Genomic DNA, 13,058 nt, shown 5'->3' with positions numbered 1-13,058 from the left:
GTTTCAGACAACATATACCAACAAGAACACGTAATACTTCATTCTTTCTAGAATTCCAGATTCAACATATTTTGACCAATCCTGCCTCTGTATCCTTAAGACAATTTGTATAAATTTTATTCGAAGAATCAGGGCTTTTTTTCAAAATTTAGACATTTTGGCCACTCTAAGTATCAAACACTGAAAATTAATGCGGGAAAAATAATCAGAACAAAGTTTGATGTATTACTGTATTAATGTCATACTTGAGTCCCCTACCAATTTAATTCTGATAAAATCGAGTTCATGCACAATACCCATATTTACCTTTTTATGTACACACCGTTTCATTATAAAATACAAGTAGACAATATGGTTTGTTATAAGACATATGAAGAAAATTGTAACAGAATACCTATTTGAACCAAATAATTGTACTGGTGTTAATTTCCTGTATAAATTTGTATCACTATTTACCAAAGAAGCTAACTTATCTAAGCAAGTATCTTTTCTATATTTTCTAATTATCATCTTACTGAAATACTTATTTAAAAAGTTTGCTCAATTGCCCTAGACATATTTTTAAACACATTTAAAAGAATCAATTAATGGATTTACTATCTGTAGTTAAATGTTGCATCACAATAACTTCCATCGACTTTTGTATTGGCCTGCACTGTAATCTCGTCGGGACGCAAATTGACACTTAACTTTCAAACGATGCTGATACCCTCCAATATGCAAATTATCTAAACTATTATTGTGTTTAATTTTTTTAAGTACTGAAGACGTATTGAGAATAGGATGTGATTAAACAAATGTCCGACTGTTCATGAACAAAGAAATAACAAAATATCTTCAGTAAAAAGTAAGAATAAACAATTATGTACGTATTAATTACCAAAATTACCAACACTCAGCTTAGAATCATATCTCTATATCGCTTCTGGTGACATTGACACGCCTAAATGGGGATAATGGATGTATCGTAAAACAAAGTAAATTAATATAAAGAATAAAAAGAAAACTTGTTTTTATGTGTACTGACTTGATAATTTTAAGACGAGTGTGTCTACTACATAACGATATTTCGAACAATAAGCCTATTTGATGAAGGTTTTCAATGAAATAGCACTAGATGTCAAAAAACATTAAAAGTGGTTTGTGGGCTAGAAAAATATAATCCATTCAGGTCAATGTCATATATAAAGGCTTTTATAGGGATTCTGTTTTGTAAAACGTTACCATACATTCATTGATTTCAAAACAAATTAGCACAAATGTTCATTTAAAATACGGATTTTTGATCAATAACCTTTAATTCTTTTCATGAAGGTTGAAACGTTAATGTCACCTTACAAATCGCTTTTGGTTTTCGAAATGTCCTTTGAATTTAAACATCACGTTTTAACGAAAATTCGTGTATTACAGACGGTTTATCAGTCGTTAAAGTGCTACTTTGATAACCAAACGTGGAGATCAAAGGTTTATCACTCAGTAGAAAAGGTTATTAAGGTAATAAGCATTACCCATGTTGCATTTAATCTCACCAAGGTCATTGTCACTTTTAAATCCCAGACTTGGTAATTTAGTAAGTGTAGTGTATTCTATGCTGATCAATTATTAAAAATATTTTGGGGAAAAACACCAACAACTTTAGCAACACACATGTATTACCACATTAATAGATTTCTTCTGGAAAAATATTTGAAAGTTGCATTATATATGAAAATTATCTAAATGAAAGAAATTCCGATGATCGCATGATATGTATAATAATATAAGTTTGATTAAGCATGTCGATTGCTTGTTAAACAAAATGAGTAGATCTAACAGTTTGATGAATGTATTATTATACGGAATGCCGGTGATAAACAGATATGTGTTTGAGTTGGATCTTTTCAGGTCATTAGCATGACTATTTCAATTTAATCTGAGTCGATCTTAATACTCAGATAAGTGCTTAGGACTGTCATAGTCCGCTTTATATTATCCGTACTCTCTGATATGAAATAAGTCTGCATGGTAGAATGTGCATCTTCGTCCATTACACGGTGGTAGGGTGCTTCGTCCCATGGAATTATTTACGTTTTATTTTAGCAGTGTTGAAAGACAGGCCATCCTCACGAAACAGATTCGTATGAAAAGATTTTAAGTAAAGTTAAACGAAAGTAAATCAATACTAAAATGTTGGTCTTCAACATTATTTCTTGTTATGGGAATACCATGGGCTTTCATGAAAAAATAAATAAATGTTTGTTGATATAAATTGGAGGCCAAGTTCAACTAATTGCACAAAATACAAAACAAAATCGCCGTTTCTGTTCTTTAACTCGTGCAATTTCATAGAAAATTCACAACACTTTCTGAAGTCGAACAAGACACTTCAGAGTTATTCAGCTTTGTATATCCATAAACAATGTAAAATTCGCCGTTTTCGCTAGTGAACATGTAGTTTTCATAGGATCTTCACCAAACTGTCTATTACCATCCAAATCGCACTATGCCTTTTAAAGTAATTGCCATTTGTTTATACAAAAAAATGCGAAATTCGCCTTTTACTATTTTGTACACAAATATTTTGCACTGAATCTCCATTAAACTGTCTGCAAAAGTTTGTTGGCATGAAATGTGGACCAAGTTCGATTACCAGCCAATTCGCACCAGGCACTTTATAGTTATCGCCTTTTATTTATAAAAAATGCGCATTCGGCATTTCCGTTTTCCGCTTTTTACTCGAATCTTTACCAAACTTTCTGCAAATGATCGTCGCCATACAATTGTACAGTTTCACGTTCTACTTCCAGAAAAATACATTACGAGCTCTGCAGCTGGATGAGCGTATGGTCACCATGGGACTATTGGACACTTGATAACCGGGCACCACAACAAGAATGGTTACTAAATTTAAACTGTATCCAACACTTTGAACATATATTGGTAAATGTTCTGTTGTTATTGTGTTGAATAGAATAATTAATTGTTTAAACAATCAAACTTGTGTGTAATTATGCGTATGAATTCCCCCATTTTCATAATATATATGATTCACAAATATTTGTTTAATTATTTAACTAAAACATCACGTCGGGCAAAATAGCGGCTATGTTAAAGGCCACACACGGAGATCAAGCAGCTTTTAAAATACACTTGTGTTAAACAAGAATACGTCGTATTTTATATTATATATCTAGTGAGATATATTATTAATATGCCTCTTTTATTGATTTCAATGTTCAGCACGAGGAATATAGTGTTGAGATTGGTTCGAAAATTAAGTCTTCAACCAATTTATACCCTAGTCGAATGTCTGAACAGCGTAAGTAAACATGTCTTCAAAATACGCTACGAAAAATGTCATTGTCTGTGTTTCAGTACTAGTTTGTATGATTTTTTATTACTCATATTATCCATCATTAAATCAACTAGCAAGTCGCAGTTTATATTGTTTGATCAGTGTTGCGTCGTGTGTCAATGGTTTGAAAGGCGTATTGTAAATGTTATGATATTCTGAATCGGCTCTTAAAATTATATGCCCCAGTCAACTGTTAACAGCTAAATATGTTGCATAATTACTTGAATATTTAAGTTAAATGCCCATGCATGTTCGGATTCTTTTGAGCTGAGCAGTATGGTAAACATCATGAGATAATGTTTAATTAATTATACAGAAGAATCAGCATTTTGAGACGGTGCCAAACGATCAAGAGATGCAACACACGGTTTAATTGCCATTATCAAAAAACCAGTACACACTCCGGAGAATGAATGCTCATCGACTACGATATGAATCGATGTTCCTCGTCTGTCCTTTATAAAACGTACGGACTATTTTTGCCCTGCATCAACATATATGGAAATTGTTCAGCAGGAAATGGAACATGAATGAGTATGTGAGTGGGCGACCATGGTAGCTACCAATTTGGTTACGGATATATGTGTGTGTAAAGGGGTAAGTAGGGATTGATGGGTTCAAAAATGATGAGGGTGTGTGTGGTTGATTGAGTACTTCGGTTCGGTGTATATGTATGCGGGTGTGTTTGGAATCATGTCTGTTTGATTAAACTGACCACAAGAGTTAACCAGATTTCGTTTAAAATGTTCAATGTCAAAAATGCCGATTTTGCTCATGTGACTTACTTATATGTAACGAAACTTTTTTTAAGATGATCATTCCCGTTGCGTTTCATCAATGTTTGCATTATGTTTAGGAGAAATCATTTAAGATTTTCACACCCTAACTCCATTTTCTCACATGTGCAACGGAGCGAAACAATTGTATTTTGAACTCTTTAACAACGTTTTTACCTCAAGGTGTTTTTCGAAAGATCGGACGAATTTATGATGTTTTATAAGCCAACTTAATAATGTTTTCTATGAAGTTTCGTACAAATTGGTGCAGTAGTTAAATAGATGTCGTTTTAAAAATATGTTAATGCACAACGATTGAAACCAGACAAAAGTCGATTACAAAAAAGCACCACATACATTAAATACAGTGGGCGCTAATAACGCATTTTCCATTCGCTCTCAAAAAGCAGTTTTACGTGTGATCATGAGCAATATTCTGGTAAGATGTTATCCATCAGAAACACAGTTATAAACAAACTTTAAAGATATTCCGATTTAACCTTTTAGTCTTATTATCCCTCGCCATAGGCAGAGAGATATTGTTTTGGCGTTGTCCGTCCGTCTGTCCGTCTTTCCGTCCATCCGTCTTTCCGTCCGTCCGTCCGGAGCCATATCTAGGAAGTGCTTTGGCGGATTTCATTGAAACTTGGTATGAGCATATATATGGATAGGAGGATGCACGCAAAATGGCATTGCACACCATCTGTTAATAACGGAGTTATGGCCATTTGTATCTTGAATGCTTTTTTTGAGTGTCAAATATAACACTTTTGTGTCCATAAGCATATTGGCGGGGGATATCAATTCAACGAATTTGCTTGTTTTAAACGTATTTACACATCGTCTGCTCGCTCTTTGCTGATCAATCGTGATACATCGGCTATCTCGGATTCCTCCGTAAGATAGGCCTGTGGCTAACGGTCGCCATATTGCCTTGTATTACTACTTTACTACCCAAAAGGTTGTCAGTCTATTGTTATGAGGCTGTATACGATGCGCGTTGAACTAGCGCCAAACTTTTTACCGAAACTTTGATATTAAGAGCACTATTAACGTTCATTTGTGTTGCATTTTGACCTATTATCCAAGTGATTTACTTTTCCATTATTATTTAATTACCCTATCATCCAATTTTTTAGATGAAATTACGGTGTTTACAAAACCAACCAAACCGAAAGTGAAACTAGATGCATTACGTTTCGCGATGTAAACATTAAATATTTGTTCAGTTTGAGGAAGCGAATCGATAATAGACAGTGGAATATGTATGCAATACAGACTATCATTGCCGATTGTAGTACTAGCTAAAAAATACCTGTTATGACAGGTCATGTATAGAACGTTAATCAAAATAGTGACCATAAATCACTACAAATGTCTGGGTTGATCATTAATATAATTAATGCACGTTTCTGATCTAATTGCCTGTATCTAGTTGTAATTACCATGATATTGATAAAATTAAAACGTTTTTTTTTCATAAATTAACATAACATGTTTTATTTTTATCATTTAGGTTATACATTATTGTATCATTATCATCATTAAATATTCTGAAAATAATCTAAATTATCATGATTACTTTAAAGTAGAATTTTAAATTTTTCTCATTATTTTTAATGAATTTCCACATTTGCTTGATTCAAAATAAAATGTATTTATAAGGGTTTCAGTTTTTAATTTTTATCCAATTTTTAGTTCGATTAAATTTAAAGTACTAACTACATACATGTATGTGAAATGCTCTTGAGTTCGTTTCCTGGGCCTAGAACCAGTACTTGGGTGTCTCTTGGAGATTTCTTAAGAATGCTCCCACACTGGGGATCAAACCAGTGACCTCCAGATCATTAGGTGGACACCACATCCATTACACATCAGCGACCTTTAATTAGTAAATTACTTTAGTATTGCAGCATTATATAATATAATGTTGCTACATATTTTTGGAAAATGATTAATGTGCAGTACTAAATAAATCTAAATGCATACAATTTTAATTGTGTATATTGTGTGATTATTAGTTACAAATTCACTTTTTACAGATATACTGGATTATGAAAGACTGATAAACATAAAATTGACAACTCATCTCCCCAACGATACTTTGTGTGGCTCATTCTCAGACAAAACCCATAGTCAGTGAGAAAACTACAGTGTAAAAAGACCACTTGATTGTGACAATTATGGCTAACCAAGCAAATGTTATCATTTAAAATAAAGAAAACTTCCAGTTCAATATACATTTTATACCAGTTATGACATTGATCAACACAGAAAATAATTATAAGGTTGATTTTCGCAAATTGACTGTTACAATTGGATACTGTTTCAAGCTTCACTGTACTTTGTCTGAAAATAAAAGTCCTAAATGATGTTATAGAAACATACATATTTAATTTTTAGTTTAACAAGTATATATATATCTATATATATATACATATATTATTATATCTTTTTATCGATGGTCAATCAATTTAAGTTTAATTAATATATATATATATATATATATATATATATATATATATATATATATATATATATATATATATATATATATATATATATATATATATATATATATATATATATACATACACATTATATACATGTGTATGCTTTGATTTTTTTCTATTGAAGCCAAATTAATATCCCATTAGATAGATAGATAATATCACAGCAGTATTCCGAGTTTGTCTGCAAGTACTGCAGAAATCATGGATTATTATTTTACTGAGTCAGCCTTAATCTTTATATTATAATTGTTAAAACAGATTAAGATGTGCATAATACAATTGAGGATGCATCAAGATTAAAAAATGGTACATGTATAAATTTATAAAGAATCAATAACAATCAGAAACTGTGCATTTTTTCAGTATTGTGTGAAAGGATTTGAAGTAATTATGTGTTTTTGGTATATGATTTATGTGAATTTGAATAAATATATAAAATTTAGCGATTTTCTCAGACAAAACTGTTAATTACATACCAAAGTATTCAGAATGTATTATTGTAATATTCATTCGAATTTTTTAGTCCAAAAAGCACTTTTCCCTGGGATTTGTATTTATAGTAATTGCATATTTTATTATTCTGACAGCATTTATAAACTGTGTTCATGCAAGCATGAACACGGTTTCATTTTTTGAGTATTAAAACAAGAGGGCCATGATGGCCCTGTATCGCTCCACTGCTGAAAAAAAGGCTGAAACAAATTTCTCTGCATGTGCAAATACTTAAATATAGGCCCTATTAAAGCACATGTACACTTTTGTGACCTTCTGGGCTGGGTCAAATTTAACCCCAGGGGCATAATTTGAGCAAACTTTGTAGAGGACTACTATATCTCACTTCATACAAAATGTGGTAGCCCTAGGTCCTAGAGTTAAGGACTAGAATATTTTTAAAGTTTTCACAAAATAAGCAAGATATAAGCGTATATAATGTTCAATTTTGTGACCCGCGGGTCAGGATCAAATTTGACCCAAAGGGCATAATTTGAACAAACTTGGTAGAGGACTTTACAATGTTATTGCATACCAAATTTGGTAGCCATAGTCCGAATGGTTTTCGACAAGAAGATTTTTAAAGATTTCACAAAATAGGCGCTTTATAAGCGTTTATTCAGTTTTGTGACCTCCTGGGGCAGGGTCAAAGTTGACCCCAAAGGCATTATTTGAACACATTTGGTAGAGGTTTATTAGATGTCACTACATACCAAATTTGTTAGCCCTAGGCCCAATGGTTATGGACAACAAGAAATAGGCCCCATACAAGCGTATGTTCAGTTTTGTGACCCCGGGCAGGGTCAAATTTGACCCAAGGGGCATAATTTGAACAAACTTGGTAGAGAACTATTACATGTCACTACATACCAAATTTGGTAGCCCTATGCCTTATGGTTAAGGACAAGAAGAGTTTTAAAATTTTCACAAAATAGGCACTATATAAGCATATAATTGATTTTGTGGCCCCCGGGGCAGGGTCAAATTTGACCGCTGGGGCATAATTTGAACAAACTAAGTAGAGGACTATACAATGTCGCTACATACCAAATTGTGTAGCCCTAGGCCTAATGGTTATGGACAAGAATTTTTTTTAAATTTTCACAAAATAGGCATTATATAAGCATATGTTCAATTTTGTGACCCCCGGGGAAGGGTCAAATTCGACCCTAGGGATTAAATTTGAACAAATTTGGTAGAGGACTATTAGATGTAACTATATACCAAATATGATAGCCCTAGGCCAGATGGTTATGGACAAGAAGATTTTTGAAGTTTTCACAAAATAGGCCTTATATAAGCATATGTTCAATTTTGTGACCCTCGGGGCATAATTTGAAAAAACTTGGTAGAGGACTGTAAGATGCCACTACATACCAAATTTGGTAGCCCTAGGCCCAATGGTTATGGACGAGAAGATTTGTAAAGTTTTCACAAAATATACCCTATATAAGCTGAGTTCAATTTTGTGACCCCCGGGGCAGGGTCAAATTTGACCCCAGGGGCATAATTTGAACAAATTTGGTAGAGGACTATTAGATGTCTCTACATATCAAATTTGATAGCCCTAGGCCCAATGGTTATGGACGGGAGATTTTGAAAGTTTTCACAAAATAGGCCTTATATAAGCAAATTTTCAATTTTGTGACCCCCGGGGCAGAGTCAAATTTGACCCCAGGGGCATAATTTGAACAAATTTGAAAGAGGTTCACCCCAGGAACATTCCTAAGAAATTTCATCAGAATTGGACCAGTAGTTTAGGAGAAGATGTTTAAAGGAAAAGTTAATGCACGGACGCACGATGGACACAGGACCTTTGGCCAGTGGAGCTAAAAATCAAATTAAACATTTAGTTTTGATGTAAATCAGTTTTTATATGTAAGTGTCTATTTCACTTATACATTAAAACAGCATATTATACATTATTGAAAAGATTATTCCAAGCTTGATGTCATATTTCAACTTTGCATAGTGTAGTTAATTGAACATTGTATTGAACTGTATGGGCAGCTATATTTTTTAATTTATGTATGTTGTATTATACAAAATGCAATATTTCTACCACAAGTAGACCATATAAGGCCTACTGCTACTAAATAGGCACTGGTATGAATTTGAAACTGTTTTTGATGCTCATACAAAACTTTAATTATTACTTCACTTTAGTATATTAAATATTTTCAAGTTTTTGTTCAACATTTTTTTGCAAAAGAGTGTCTTAATGCATTTGAAAATTTACTTAAAACAAACTAAAAATGCATTTTAACATACCTTTTTCCTGGTAAAGTGTATTTGGGATGATAAAAAATACACTTGAAAAGTATTAATGCTGGAAAAATGCAGAAAAAATTACATTTGTTTCTGTTAGAAGTGTGTCTGGTCTGCATTTTTAAGTGTATTAAAAGCACATCAAATGCAGATAAATACAATGCCAATACTGTTACATGTATTGTAATGGACATAAAATGCACTTGCTCTTGTAATTAAATGCTTTAGTGAATTGAAATAACCTTTTATAACGTTTTAACAATTAATAATACCTTTTTATATAAATTTTCTTTTGAAATGTGACACTTAATTGATTTTTGCACCACTAGTAAGAGATATAATTTGTGCTCATAATGCTTTATCATTACACTATATAATATCATTTGTTGTATGAAAATTACCCGTAAAATTCATGTGAAAGCTCAAGAGATCAATAGCAGCGTGCTATACCCTGCTCCTTTTTACATGCCTTGATGGTATTTAGTCCATAATTCTACATGGCCAAGGGCAAATTAATGTGCAGATTTGACAAATAAGTAATAACTGGGATCCAATAGGCAGACTTTCATATTACTTGTATTTAATTTAAATCATGATCTGAATTACTCTTTGGCAAATCTTCGTTGGTCACAGTATTCAACTGAATTTTGTTCACGTTGTAGTGATTATATTTTCAATATTTATCAGACAACAACTTTCTTCAAAAGTTTAACATGATTGCTTGGTTAATTTAGAAACAAGATCAATGTATCATAACATAAAATGAAAAAATGTGTAATAGTAAAAATGGCAGCAAAAAAGCACTAGATTATCTGCCTTAAATCTGAGACGTTATGTTGATGTATTGGAATTTCTCATAAATAATGTGTTCCATAGTTGTACAATTGTATAGTCGCATGCATGAGTGTTGTCAATGTCACAATACCAATTAAAGCCTATAATTTACTAAAACAATTTGAAGTTTGATGTGTGTTTTTTTCAAGATCTGTTATATACATGTATAATTATATATATATATATATATATATATTGTTTGAAAGTTAACATGCAATAAGTTTACTGTTATTAAGTGACAAATAGTTTTACTGATTTGTTTGGATGCATATATGCAGATATATCATGGTTTGTGCAGAGGACAGTAGCAAAAACAAGAGCTGTCTCAGTAGGATGACATACGCCCCCGATAAACGCTTTGATAGAAGTTATAAGCATTTTTCAAAACCTAAACGCCGACCCTAAGTTCAACCTCAAAGGGGTCAAAATTTGTGTGTGTATGGGAAGGCCTTGTCCATATACACATGCATGAAGCGACATAGACGTTATGAGCATTTTTTCGAAACCTAAATGCAAAGTGTGACGGATAGACAGACGGACAGTGCGATCACTATATGCCCTCCTTTGGGAGCATAAAAATGTGTTTCACATTGTTTTGGTAAATTAGTAATGTAGTTAAAAGAACAGAATCATCAATTATAAAGTTATTGATTATAAAGTGTTGCTGGCATATTTGATGCATTCATCTAGCTATAAGAAGGTCCCTGTTTTATCCCCACTGGCACTGAGCAAGGGTTCTCAAAATCTTTAAACAGTATGAATAAGTACATATAGGGTCAAGAAAGCCTTGTTGATATGGGGGCTAAACACCTGAAATCAAAGCGACCCAGGTTAAAGGCCGAGGCCAAATAAATAAACCAGAGGCCGCATGAGCCTGCTATACTCTGAACAAGTATTGTTTCTTCTCAGAAAACTGGCTTAAGTGTCTTACTAAGCTTTAGACTTTGAGTTTCAGTGCAATCTATCTAAAATAAATTGGTTAAATTAAATAATAATTTGTAAAAAATAAACATTCTGCACAAATTCAATTATTTACTTTACCTGTGTGCATGAATCATTTCAGTCTTGATGGTTAGTGAACTATGTCAAAAGCACCATAGCTATGAAACACTTGTATTTTGAATATTGCAATGTTCCACAGAAATGATGCTGATGATAATTCTACACGATCATGACATGAAAAATGATGAATTATTAGATATATTTCTCAATTCCATTTCCACCAACAATTCGGTTATTCCACTACCAGTTCACATGCTTCGTACACAGTTGAAAATAACACTATTCCACTCAACAACCGTGACACATGTACTCAATTTTTCAACTTTTCGCAATTAAAATTGTCTTCTACTGTTATTGTTGTTGTTGTACTTTTGAAAGTAGTTCGAAAGATGGCGACTATTAACCCAGAGATTGATTATGAAATAAATCGTCTGCTGATCCAGAGTGTTTGCTGATATCCCGAAAGGTTACATATCACTATATAAAGTTTAGGCCAAAACCACAAAATCTAATACCGTTGGATTTTCGTACCAAGATATTTCGTAACAAATCTTCCAAATTCGAAATCAACAAAAAAGGACATTTATAAATTGTCTGCATCATTTATCAAATTTTAAGATAGTTGTTTGTATTCCGTTTTTAGAAGCTGTTTGCCAAGGCAAGAGCTGGGCATCACACAAGCCATTCTATCGAACAAAACTGACAGTTTTGGTTACTAGAAATCAACAGAGGAGGGATTCCTGAACTATCAAAGTTGCCAAGCTATACACACAGTTATTAGCTGTGGTGATCTTATTTATTGATTCTGTTGTTTAACTTGGATGGAACATGTTTGAACTTTTATAGAACTTTGAAATGTCTATATCTGTCTATCTATAAACAAACATCAATTATGGCAAATATAAGATCAGATGTGCAAACATTGTCAAAGGGCTGTTAAATTAACAATTTGAAGTCAATTATGCTAAAGAAATATGAAGGTTCCCATGCAAATTTAGTCTGTATATCGACAAGTGTCTGCCAATAAATGTCAAACTAGTAATGCAAAACTTACCAAAAGTATGTAAAAGCACTACGTACCTGTTGTAATCATTTTAGTAAGATAGTGTAATTCTTAACATAAGCAAATATCTTGTTTAGTTAATGCATAATGCCATTAATATGATTTCCTTTCTATTGTGTAATTAATAAAGTGGTAGTTACTTGTTGTTCCATGATAAATGTTTTATGCGCTAGTACAAAACCAGCGTTGTTAATTTTGTAAAAGATAATAAAATGTTACTTCATTTGTTCCACAGTTTTTCAAAAGATAACATCACTTTGTAATGTCATATACGTAAATATTCTTGTAAGTTGATGACAGTGTTTTAGTATTACTTATTGTGTAATTATTATTTTATGTGCAATAAATGATGTGAAGTGTTTTGTATCTCCACACAATACCACATACCTTTTTATATGTGTACTGAATATATATATATATATATATATATATATATATATATATACATGCTTCTGCTAGCGGCTTAGCCAAGAAAGACAATGACTGACAAATAAATAAGCTCATATGGATGATATAACATTATGTTTATTTGCATTGAAATTGTAACTACACTATATACTAAGTGTATGCAGTTTAGACTATGATTTATGAATTGCTACAAAATGGCTAGATTTTTGGTGGCGACATAATTTAAAAACTATTCGACAATAGTTAGCGAAAGAAAATTAGAACCCTGCAAGGTACCTGTATTTATGAAATATTTTAATTGCAAAACAAGTATTCTGCCATTCTGTTCCACATAATTATACATTGATACATTATCTTAACCCAAATCG

Source organism: Dreissena polymorpha, chromosome 7, assembly GCF_020536995.1.
Source record: "Dreissena polymorpha isolate Duluth1 chromosome 7, UMN_Dpol_1.0, whole genome shotgun sequence".
Taxonomy (NCBI): domain Eukaryota; kingdom Metazoa; phylum Mollusca; class Bivalvia; order Myida; family Dreissenidae; genus Dreissena; species Dreissena polymorpha.
The sequence above is the reverse complement of the archived record's forward strand: the minus strand, read 5'-3'. Positions refer to the sequence as shown.